The 12946-nt window shown below is 37.0% G+C and overlaps 1 protein-coding gene across 2 annotated transcripts in view; it reads right to left on the bottom strand.

Moving 5' to 3' along the window:
* The window catches only part of LOC106067294 (adenylate cyclase type 2-like), a 96147-nt gene extending 83899 nt beyond the window's left edge, over positions 1-12248 (bottom strand). The window contains exon 1 of one of the 2 annotated variants that reach the window (XM_056035544.1): positions 12151-12248. The gene's annotated coding sequence lies outside the window, so the exon portion shown is untranslated. Of the gene's footprint in view, positions 1-6012; positions 6032-12150 lie in introns of those variants that run through there. The other variant, XM_056035550.1, reaches the window with a different exon arrangement.
* Positions 12249-12946: the final 698 nt, after the last annotated feature.

Here is a 12946-nt window from a genome sequence, read left to right on the forward strand (position 1 = left end):
TGCTAATGTCGACTTACGGTTTCGTTGATTAGTTTACATCAGCATTTCTCGACTAGCGGACTTGTAGCGGTCGACAAATCAAATATTTAGTAATATGTCTATTAGTGGAAGCGCGGTGGCTGAGTGGTAAAGCACTTGGCTTACGAACCGGTGGTCCCAACCTTTCGAATCCTGATAAAGACTGGTATTTTTAATTTCGATATATTTAGGTCTGAGTCCACCCAGCTCTAATAGGTACCGGACATAAGTTGGGGAAAAGTAAAGGCTGTTGGTTGTTGTGCTGGCCACATGACACCCCAGTTACCCTGGGCCGCAGAAATCGACGCCGTATAGATCGCAAGATCTAAAAGGGATAATTTTTTGTTACTTTGTCTATTAGAGTTTCCAAAGCGCTAATTCTAAGGGCTCACGCACTAGAGATTACTGCACGCCCATCTCTTGTATTTATTAAAATATCTTCATTTCAATATATTTGTTTAAGAAACATTCAAGATTTCATGTTCTACAGTTCTTGTATTCTACTGTACATGGTAACAGGTGCGTTTTTAAAGGTGTGCAAAGACTGAGCATAGCCTTGGTCTGGAGTGGGTCTAACTATTTTGTTTCCAAGCCATACAGTCAAACGATGTCAGATGCCAAGAAATGTATCATTTCGGGGACCCCCATTGGCACAGCGCCTCATTATTCCGGTGATGGTAGAACTCTCGGTCGTGTCTAAATGCTGGAAATAAGTCATTGCAGTGAATTTCTCACTTTGGAGCCAGCTGATTCATTTTCGGAACATTCTCTAGGAAACAAATTTCCTTTTTATTTTTGTCCCTAGTTGAGAATTTACTTAAACATTAATCTCTTTAACTAGCTCTTCAGCTGCAAGTAGAACTCTAATTTCGTAGTACAAAAACCAAATATCTTTCCGCTTTAAAAACTCACTAACTATTGCATTATTGTTGCTTTTAAATCTAAGCAATGTTACAGTCACATTAACCTGAACCACACACTGACCGATTCTTCTCTAATTTCAATGCGATGCAGGATAAAATAAAAAGATACTTGAACCAAGACACACAGTGTACAGCCAACTATCAATAAGCACAATGTCCCCAAATTACATTGATTTAATGTAATTGAATGTACTTATTGAGAGAACTTAGTTTTGCATACATTAACTGCCTCTCCTAATTTCTTTTACCGTATCTACTTATCTTATATAATACAGACGTTACTTCAAAAAAAAAAAAAGAAGATGATTACGTCCTACGCGTCATGCATCTAATCATGAATGTTAACCAAATGACAAAATGCTTAATTTAAGTAACTTTAGAAAGATCTGGCAATCTCTTCAATATTCTTTTATCGACACGCTGCTAATTAACATTTAAAAAAAAATAGTACAATGTTAATATGTTTTTCATATTGAGACCAAGGACTCCGTTGGAACGCGGTAATCCTTAGAGGGCATCGTGAATCTAGACTTTTTGAAAACTACTGGCCTCATAGCATTACATCCTAATTTACTCCTACAAAATTTGTTTTTAATCTTGAGCTCCTGACTAACTTGCCTAGTGGTAACAATGGACTTACATATGGATAAACTAAGCCAGTGAGTCTCAAAGTGTTTAAACGAGACCAATTGTTTAAGAACAGAAACTCGCAAGAAATCAATAATGTCAAGTATGCTGGTTTATTCCCGCATTAAATATGATCTATTTTACGTTTTAACACTACAGTCTATGATGCATGCATGTTACATCCATAATGGCATTACATATGTAACATTTAAGCGTAATTCATTGTTTTAGTACTTTGCCTCACATTGGTATTCACATCACAATCTATCAGCGCCAATACAATATTTTCTTTAAAGATCGCCATTCAAACTTTTATGGACGGGATGGACCGTATTAATAGCAATGATGTCATTATTTCTTCATGTACCTTAAAATCCATTAAAGAAATGTTTTATTTTTAGCAGACGCGCATTAAGTGAATTTAAAATAGCTCGTAACAAGAGTTACCTCCCAGTTAACATCAGCGCGAAGATTTACTGGTCTCACGCCTGGTAACTAATGACGCTTCGGCCATGAAAAAAAAAGATGCTAACAACTTGAGCATTTTTATGGTAGAAGCCAGAAAAATATATCGCATCCCAGAATACATTGTTCCTGCTGATGAACCTATGCAAATCTATTAGCTGTTTGACTTACAAAGATTGATTATATATCAACGTCTTTCAAAGATTAAGGATGAGTGCAGTGTTTCACGTGACTATGCAAACCCAGTTGCGACCTGCATATTTGTTCACATCTATTACGTACAAAGGCGTTGCTCAGATATTTTAATATATGCAAATTTCTCAATTGAATAATGAAAAATTAAAAGTTAGGTTATAAACTTTTTTTTTTACCTTTGGTGTTATATTGAGAGGTTGGTGCGTGTGTGTGTTGTGCAGGGGGTTCTCCTAGGCGCTCCCATGAAATCGTAAGATGTAAAGATATAAACTAAATATTAACATTAATATATATGTACATATTCCGGATATCCGTAGAAATCAGTAAAAAAAAATCATTTTAAAAAAACTATTGTCAAAGGACTAAAAGAATAAACATTCACCCTCCTTTGTCACGGTAATGTTAAATTGATGATAAACCTGTTTGACGGACTAATGGGGCTCGCTGGCAGGGGAAGGGGAGGCTGATGTGAAATTAGTGACTAACGTTTCCGGGGCTCAAATCTCCGTGGCAGCAAGCTGATGGCATATTTTGTCGCAGACATCTGACGTGCTGTGGTGTCGTAGTCAAAGTCATTAGAGAATGTTAACTAGGACTGAGCCGGATCAACGGTTTACGGTTTCCCTGGCCAGTAATCAAACTATCAAGTAGTCTTCTCTAAAGCTGATATGATGGAGTGCTCGTACTGGAAGATTATGTAAACACATCACGTTATAATGAATTGTGGGTATGCAGGAGTGAAGCATCAAATGTGCATCATTTCAACATGTGCCCTAGAGATATTCAAAACTGAGCGCCCTACCAACATGTAGAGATGGTGATGTCTACTTGGTAGCGCTCTGGAGGCTTGTACATTGAACACCAAGATATTGATCCTAAATATAAATGTAAAGCTAAGGGCGGAAACAAATGAATGATACTTACATATTAAACATTAATGAAAAGCAGCACCCTGGAAACGGCAACACCGCCTAGCAGTAACACACTGCAAAGCGAACTTAACCGTTTCCAGGGTCACTGGTTCGAGCCTCGCACAGCGCGGTCCCTTATTTTCGTGACATTTTCACCACGTTCTCTAATTTAAAAACCTGGTCCCTCGTGCTGCTTTTCATGTATGTTTAGTATTGTTATGACTCTACATTACGTACTGTCATTTGGCGCGACATTGTGTACCAGAGGATACGATAGAGAACAGAGGAAGGAAGATGGCCGATGATTAGAGATGTAAACAAGAAGGCCTGAGATGTGACTGGGTTTGGCTCTAGATCCAGTTTATAACTGATTATTAAACGTTCTGTTTTATATCACTTTCGTTGGGGTTGATTGCTAAGTTATAGCAGTATGTATGTATCATTCATTGATTGATCCTAATTGGAAATGTGTGATTTCAAGGACTCTTTTTTTTTCCCTATCAAAACAAAAAATAACGTTTACATAGCCCTTCTGTTACGAGGACACAACACACAAAGTTCATTGAGTGATACACAAAGGTCTTGATCCAAAGTTCAATGAATGATACAGAAAGGTCTTGATCCAAAGTTAAATGAATGATACAGAAAGGTCTTGATCCTTTTCACGATCCCTGCTAGTCAACGAATAGCGCTGATACACTCTGTGTCGGACAGACGAGTTTTTGGTTCAAGCCTTGATAAACAGACGTCGCCCACTTCGCGACGACTCCATGTAGTTATAATGGACTTTGCTGAGGCATTTTTGTTCAGAGAGTTCATTTCAATATGATAGGGATATGTGTATGTGTGTTTTGGTCCTCTTTTTAGAGTGCCGTCCAAGCGGCGCAAGAGTTTGGTTGCCACGTTGCCTTGTCAACAAGTTGCATATGTTAGCAGATTTTGAATTGACGCACTGTAAAAATTAACCAAGATGATATTTTCTAGTTTGAAGCTGTTAAAACTTGAATAATGAAAATAGCCGCTATGAGATATTTTTTTTTGCAAGATATTCAAGATTGTCTTCCCACGAAAGTTTGTTGTCAGTAATTAAAGAAGCAACCAGTTATAAAAGGCATGTCATTGCTCGTAATTGTGAGTTTTGTTTGTGTAAGATTAGAGAGTTTTTGTTTGTATAAGATGGATGAAATATTGTTGTTTTATATTGTTTTGTTTCTTTAAAAGGTTAAAGAAGTTTGTTTCATAAGATTGAAGAGTTTTGTTTAAAGATTGGAGTGTTTTGTTTTTTTAAATATTATATAGAGGTTTGTTTTAAGCTAGCGACCCCATCAATTGCTACAGACTCGCGAACTTTAAACATAGAGATAAATCTACGTAAGTTTTTGTTTTCTTTAATTTCTTTCAAGTATTGCTGCTTCCTCCCCCCAACACACGTTATAACAGAACCATCGCCCCCTGCCCGCATGTTATAACAGAATCATTGCCCCCTCCCCGCATGTTATAACAAAACCATTGCCTCCCTACCGGCATGTTATAACAGAACCTCCATTCCCCTCATGTTATAACAGAACCTCCATTCCCCTCATGTTATAACAGAACCTCCATTCCCCTCATGTTATAACAGAACCTCCCTTCCCCTCATGTTATAACAGAACCTCCCTTCCCCTCATGTTATAACAGAACCTCCCTTCCCCTCATGTTATAACAGAACCTCCCTTCCCCTCATGTTATAACATAACCTCCCTTCCCCTCATATAATAACAGAACCTCCCTTCCCCGCATGTTATAACAGAACCTCCATTCCCCTCATGTTATAACAGAACCTCCCTTCCCCTCATGTTATAACAGAACCTCCCTTCCCCTCATGTTATAACAGAACCTCCCTTCCCCTCATGTTATAACATAACCTCCCTTCCCCTCATATAATAACAGAACCTCCATTCCCCGCAAGTTATAACAGAACCTCCATTCCCCTCATGTTATAACAGAACCTCCCTTCCCCCTCATGTTATAACAGAACCTCCCTTCCCCTCATGTTATAACAGAACCTCCCTTCCCCTCATGTTATAACAGAACCTCTCTCCCCGCATGTTATAACAGAACCTCCCTTCCCCTCATGTTATAACAGAACCTCTCTCCCCGCATGTTATAACAGAACCTCTTTTCCCCTCATGTTATAACAGAACCTCTCTCCCCGCATGTTATAACAGAACCTCCCTTCCCCTCATGTTATAACAGAACCTCTCTCCCCGCATGTTATAACAGAACCTCCCTTCCCCTCATGTTATAACAGAACCTCCCTTCCCCTCATGTTATAACAGAACCTCTCTCCCCGCATGTTATAACAGAACCTCCCTTCCCCTCATGTTATAACAGAACCATTGCCCTTCTGTTGAGAGAGCAATAAGAACCCGGCAATAGTTGCTGGGAGTTATTCATTTAGTCAAACCCAACTTGACGCCTGTGTGTTAAACATTTACACGCTGACAATAAGTTCAATTACAAAAGCACATATAGAAACTCTCTTTCAATGACTTAACATATGTATTTGTGTCGCTGAGTTGCTGTGTGTTTTACGGCGGGATGTGGTGTGTCTATTATTTTAAAAAATAATTTAACTATGTAGCGATTGATTAGAAAAAAAATGTGGCGGGCTAATTTGTCAAGATTCAGAATGTTTACATTCCACCGGTCTATAGGTGCACCGCTGCTTTCACATCTGATTCACTTCAAACTCTTTCTAATAGTTTCATATTGTGTACATTTAAGGTTGTTGAGAAAGGGCACGCACTGGCCTATAAAAATTTATTATTGCTAAAAATAAACAATAACACTTAGTGACTTAGACTAGAGTGACCTAGATCTAGTAAACTTACCGTGCTAACCCATTCAAACGAAGATTATGAACAATGAATCTTCAAGTATTGAATTCACAACATATTTCATATTACATTTTCCTTTATCTACATTTCCCAGAAGCACAGAAAATACACTTTTAAAGATTTCTCTCTCCTTCTTTCTTATCTCCCTTTCTCCAAGAATCTCGTTGACTCCCGCACTTACTGTCCTGGCGAACAATTCATTCCCTCTCATTTTTATCCGATTACCACCAAACTATAATATCACAACTCTTTATCAAATTAAATTGGTTCTAACTTCTAAAGATGATTAAATAAAGATCCAAGTAATCAATAAATGCCCCCCCCCCACCTTTGGAGAAGTCAAGAAACCTAGGCCTAGGTTTTATTTATATGCGTTTTACTTACTCTATTACTACAATGTATGAAGTCGCTGTTTTGTATTGTAGACTTGTAGAGTATATATATATACATATATATATATATATATATATATATATATATATATATATATATATATATATATATATATATATATACAATTATACACATACATATGAGAGAGAAAGAGAGTGAGAGGGAGGAAAGAGTTATTGATAAGGGCAGTAAAACATCATCACAATTGTTTAGTGGACACATGATCAAAATAGTTTAGTGGAAACATAACATCATCAAATAGTTTAGTGGACACATAACATCATCACAATAGTTTAGTGGTGGATTTATAACTTTATCACAATAGTTTAGTGGTGGATTTATAACTTTATCAAAATAGTTTAGTGGAAACATAACATCATCAAATAGTTTAGTGGACACATAACATCATCACAACAGTTTAGTGGTGGATTTATAACTTTATCACAATAGTTTAGTGGACACACAACGCAAGAAGACAGTGACCCCCCCCCAAAAGTGTTAAAGAAGAAAAAAAAAAGATCATACACATGTTCACGTAATTAGAGTCAACTTGCTCTTGGCGTTCATATAGTTAAAGAGCAGTGTAATGACACATACACACACACACCAACATACACACAGCTACAGCGTCAAACACACACACACGCATATTTATTTATATATATATATATAGTGATAAACACACAGACACTGACAAACACACATACACAAAGAAGAATGACAGAAACTTCCGCAATATCGTGTAATCTCCTGTCATCCCACCTGTAAGGCTACTTGCTAATTTCTTTAATTTTACCTGCTCATTTACCTGACGAGTAATACGTGTTCTAGATAGTAGCAGGTCTACATTAGAATACATACAAAGTCAATGTCCTCCAGTCAAAATTACTGAAGGATCGAGTGACATCCGGAAGTACCAGAAATTCCTGTGGTCGAATTAGGACTTCCGCCATTCCACAAAAAAATGTTTGATTCGGTTTTGTTTTTAAGAAGCTATTTTTATTTATTTATTTTTTTTTTTGTAAATAAATTTCTGTGGATACAAATATGAATCTGTAAGGTATACTTTCAGACATCTATGGGAGAAAATCAACAAATGAACGAATATTAACGAGGGTGTCATGTGCCCAGCACAAGGACCAACCAACTTTATTTCCCCAGATGATCAAAAAATGTAGCAAGAATCGAATTAGTCAATATGGTAAATGAACTTTTAAAAAAAAAGCTTATCGAAGATCTTCACGCTAAAAATTGATCACAGTAATCTGCTCTTTGTTTAAGTTCAAATTGTGCAAGATCCGATTTAGATTCTTTATGTAAAAGGAAACAAAAAGAAAAAGCGATGTGAAGCAATGTGTTGGCTATACTTTTTTTTTTAATGTAAACCTTTTGTTTACAACAAGAATTATTTGCATTAACTAGAGCAATGAAGTAATACCAAGCTAAATTCTTGTATATATGTGTGTATGTGTGTGTGTTGTGAGAGAGATAGTGTTCTATTTTGTTTTGCTTCACAATAAATCTTCAGTTGTTCCTAAATATGACACCTTGGTTTTATCTGCTTAGTCTGTGTTGTTGTTTATATGCTCCGAACAAAATAAAATGTTAATGTTGACGTTTTGTTTGTTTGTGAATGTTTATGTTTATTGACTTCTTTGTCTGATAATGATGTTGTTGTTTGTTTATTGTTTTGTTTTTTTGTTTTGTTTTTTGTTGTTGATGTTTTTTTTTTGGAGGGGGGATTCTGGTTGTAATGAAATTAAGTTTTAACGTGTTTACAATTATTTGTTTAAATCTCTGGAAGATTTTTAATGAATAAATATGAAGCTATTTCCAACGTTCGGATTAAGTCCAAAAGTTTTGTTTTGTGTGTGTGTGTGTGTGTTAGTTTTGTGCAAAGTTTGCTCTATGCGAATGCACTCTATCAAAGAGTGAAAATATCAAATCGTCATTAAGGTGAAGGTCAACAGTTTGACCTGGCCAGGTTTTGGTGGTTACGTTGTTTAATCATTGCAACAAATATCATCCTCAGCTATTGGTTGTAAATTACTGCTCCTTCACTTTCTGTAACGTCAGTCTTCCGTTCCTCACACTAGCCCTAAATCTTGCTGCTAAACATACACACACATGATATGCACACTAGCGATGTGCTGTTACTAATAGTAAACTAATGAAGATGGGATTTTAACTCTTTCTCTCCGTAATTATTTTCCACGTTCCGATGGAATTATTTATTTTGTTTCACTACCCTATTATGATTAAACTTTTTGTATGCAATCAGGAAATGTTATATAAGGTATGGACAATTATAGAAAAATGCAGGCTCTTTTTATATAACACAAATTAAATTTTATAAAATTCAAAATTTAATTTAATTTAATGGGGTCAATTCAACTGTGGTTTCGTCAGTTAGGAGTGAAAGAGTTAAAAAGGGAACAAATTAAAATAATAGCTTCAAAAGAAATAGAGAATTTCTATCGAACCCGTGACACCGTCAGCTGCTTGAACTAGATTTAGAAGACGGTGCGCAAAAGTTTCCTGAACATGAATTTATTAGACTCTAAGATTGATCTCGTTCTCCTTTTTTTTTCTTCCTCTCTCTAGAATCAATAATTCCTTACATTCGGAAATTCCCGAAGGTGATAGTCCTTTCAATAACGCGATAGTCTATTCAAAACTGATGTTGGCTCTAGATCTAAGTGTAGTTGTCAAGCCAAATTTACATTATTTAATTTTTTACTTTAAAAAAAATATAACAGTCAAACTAGAGTTTTCCTCGTGTGGCCAACGAGCTAATAATTCTTTTCTAAGCAATATACATCAACTGTTAAATTTCTAGGAAAATCGTTAGAGACATTTTTTTTAGATCAGCTGTCCATGGTTCCTGGCTGGTTCCAGGTTCTATGAACCTCTGACTTGAATAGAGGTATTGTAAAAAAAGATGTATAGTAGGCTACCTTATATCCATGCAGCTGAACATTTCGTTAACAGAGATAAATCCCGATACTATTATTAGAATTTGTTCATGTGAGTACACTACTTTTCTTTACAAGCACTATTATTTCAAGAGAGAGCCAGTGAGAGAGAGAGAGAGAGAGAGAGAGAGAGAGACGGAGAGAAAGAGGGAATGAGACCAAATGAGAGAGAGAAAAAAAAAGAAAATTTCATTGTATCAGCAATCACTATATGACACCTGGTTAGAGAAATATAGATCAGAGAATACAAACACCTCGTTGTAGCTTCCTGGTCTGTATCCTTGGTAATTACGAAACAATGCTACTAAACAAACAGTTATTTCTTAGTGAAAACAAATATCAGGTCACGTGTTTCCAGGATGAGCCGATGAGTTGTTTTTTTCCCTTCATTTCTTAAAATGCTAAGCAATATGGAGAAATGGGAGGAGATAAGGTAGCCTAAAGTTGATTGGGGGAAAAAATATGTTAAATATTAATAGAGATGAACCACTGATAGAGGAGGCCAACCTAGTCTGTCTAGGCCAGTGAAGATGTCCTTGTGTTTCTAGCACCGACCATTTCTGCAGATGTTACACCTGACATTGATTGTAGGTTGTAAAATGTTGGTTCTGTAATTATCACTTTGCAAAAGCTAGTACTTTAAATCCCTTTAAAGTTACAATGAGCTGCGCTTGAACGCTGCATAAATATCAAATGTTTAATATGCAAACATTTCAGGAGTAATTACTAAACAATGTGAACGCCGCTAAACGACGCTAACTAATATGTATATATATATACCTTTAAAAAAAAAACAATGCTTACTTTGTAATCCGGATAAACTAAAAAGCTGGCTATTTATAGTTTTTCGCCATGTATGAAAATCTCCAGTAAAACCGATTAAAAAGTTCCCTTTCAGACCTTGCCATCTATGGGGTGGATGATGTAAAGGCCAATTGTTTCTGTGCCCCACAGTTAACCAGGGTGTCATGTGGCCAGCACAATGACCAACCGCCTTTACTTATCCCCAACTAAAGTCAGGTCCCCCCCCCCCTAATAGAGCTGGCTGCCCAAAGATCCCTAAATTAAAAATCCCAGTTTTCATCAGATTTGAACCGAGACCCCTGGTTCAAAACCCAAGCACTTTACCGCTCAGCCCTTGCCTCCTAATGCCGTTTATGTTTATGTATCAAATGTAATGGAAAAAACGCAGAGGACGAATTCACATATCTTGGCAGCACACTCTCCAGAAACGGAAAAATCGATAGTGAAATCGACCTGCGCATCGCCAAGACCAGTGCATCCTATGGCAGACTGTCTAAAAATGTCTGGAACAGACGTGGTATCACCACAAATACAAAGCTAGGGGTCTATAGAGCCGTCATCCTCCCTACATTGCTCTATGCCTCAGAAACGTGGACAGTGTACAGAAAACATGCAAAGAAACTGAACCACTTCCACATGACATGTCTGAGAAAAATACTAAATGTCAAATGGCAAGACAAAATACCAGATACTGTAGTCCTTCAAAGAGCGTGTCTGTAAAGCATCCACACAATTCTGATGCGCTGGGCAGGTCACGTCTGCAGAATGGAAGACCACCGCATCCCTAAAAGACTCTTGTATGGCCATCTAAGCGAAGGAAAGCGCTCGCAAGGTGGTCAAAGAAAGCGCTTCAGGGACACCCTCAAAGCTTCTATGAAGGCGTTCAGCATAGACCCAGGCACCTGGGAGACAGAGGAACATGACAGAGCATCATGGCGTCGCGCTGTGAAAACTGGCGCACAGGTTGCTGAGGAAAAAAGAACAATGCTGGCAGAAGAAAAACGCCAGAGAAGAAAAGCAAGGCAAACGACACTAGCTCCAGCTGGAATAACCTGCCCAGTGTGCGGCCGAACATTCTGGGCTCACATAGGTCTCACCAGCCACATGAGGAGGCATAAAACCCCAGTGCAAAGCCCTCAGCCCCCTAGATGACAAAGTGGTCATCATCGAACCACGATGGACGAACTATATTATATAATGGAAACATAAACGCACTGAAGAAATGCATCAGAGCCAAATGTTCCACGTCCCATGATGTTCTGTGTAACTCAAAACGTAATTCTCCAAACTTTTGTTACTTCCTCCACTACTGTGAATGTTCCCGATAAATCGTAAACACATTAATCTCCTCTTTGTTGAGTTCTCGGCCCGACTTACATTATTTAAGCAATAAAGTATTTAAAAAAAAAAATTAAAAAAAGCGATATGGTAAAATGGAGGGGTGATGTAAGGTAGCTTTTAAAAAAAAAGATCGAGAGAATTTTTGAAATTAGTATGGAATAAGCAATGTCAAGGTGAAAATTACAGTAAACAACTAAATAATAAAAACTAATGTACTTTAAACTCCTGTCGAAAGAGATTTTTCATTTGATTTTACTGTGAATGCAGAAAAAGTATGATATATCTTTTATAATACATAGCTTATCAACATTTTCTATAGGCCTATACCAGAAATAACAAAAATAATAATGGCTATCCCCCATAGATTCAATACCATAATATACATAGTGTATTAAATATATAGTGAAATTCTGATTTTTACAATGTAATGTAATGGCTAACTGCATTCGAGTGATCATTTATTTATTCACAGTGACAGGATCGACATGTTACAATACGGTCTGTTGAAATAAAAACATTTGTTCAATAAAAGCTTTTCACGGCTCTAGCTCATTGATTTTGTTTTGGTTTTAAAGTAAGCCAAACATGCAATCACTGCGTAAAGTCAAAAACTACTCACGTGGAAATAGTGCGACGTATTAATCCGTTGTTTGTTAGGAGCGGCGAAGAACAAAAAAGAGAGTTAACAAGCTTGAGGTAACTGCGCGACAACAAGTGGGCTCGTAACGCTCCAGAAACACGCTCGCTGTTTAAATTAGCGTCTGCAATGTCGCAAACACACACTGTCGTGGCGCAAGGTGTTTCCGCCATTTCCAACTGTTATCATAACATAACATAAAAACAAAAGTTGGGGAAAGCTGAGTCGGCTTGGATACAAATTTAGGGTACGACGGCTACCACTTTTTTTTTTTCTATAGTCTACCTGGTCATTCAATTTTTTAGAACAAAATAAAAGGCTCGAACAATGGAGTTGAGCCCATGTAAATCTATTTGATCTGGATCTAGATATCTGGATCTAGTTCTTTGATTTTAATCGGATACTCGGATACTCAAAAAAATATATATATATTTCTTTTTTCACTGCGATGACTCGGTCAAGGCCGACAAAGAGATACATAAAAAGCTATTTACGAATTAAGCCATGGGTGTATGAATGTATATATGAATGCATGGATATATACGGTTGAAAAAGTTTGTATAAGTTTATTTTGCCCAGTAAATTATTTCATCCTTTATACTAATTCGGATCAATAAAGCTAGGTTTGCCTTTTCAACTCTTCAAACTATCTGGCGCTCTAAGGCATTATCTCTACACAACAAGATACGAATCTATAATACAAACGTTAAGTCTTTCCTTCTATACGGTTCAGAAACTTGGAGTCACTAAAACAAATACGGAAAAGCTCCAGACCTTT

This window comes from Biomphalaria glabrata, chromosome 7 (assembly GCF_947242115.1).
Source record: "Biomphalaria glabrata chromosome 7, xgBioGlab47.1, whole genome shotgun sequence".
NCBI lineage: Eukaryota > Metazoa > Mollusca > Gastropoda > Planorbidae > Biomphalaria > Biomphalaria glabrata.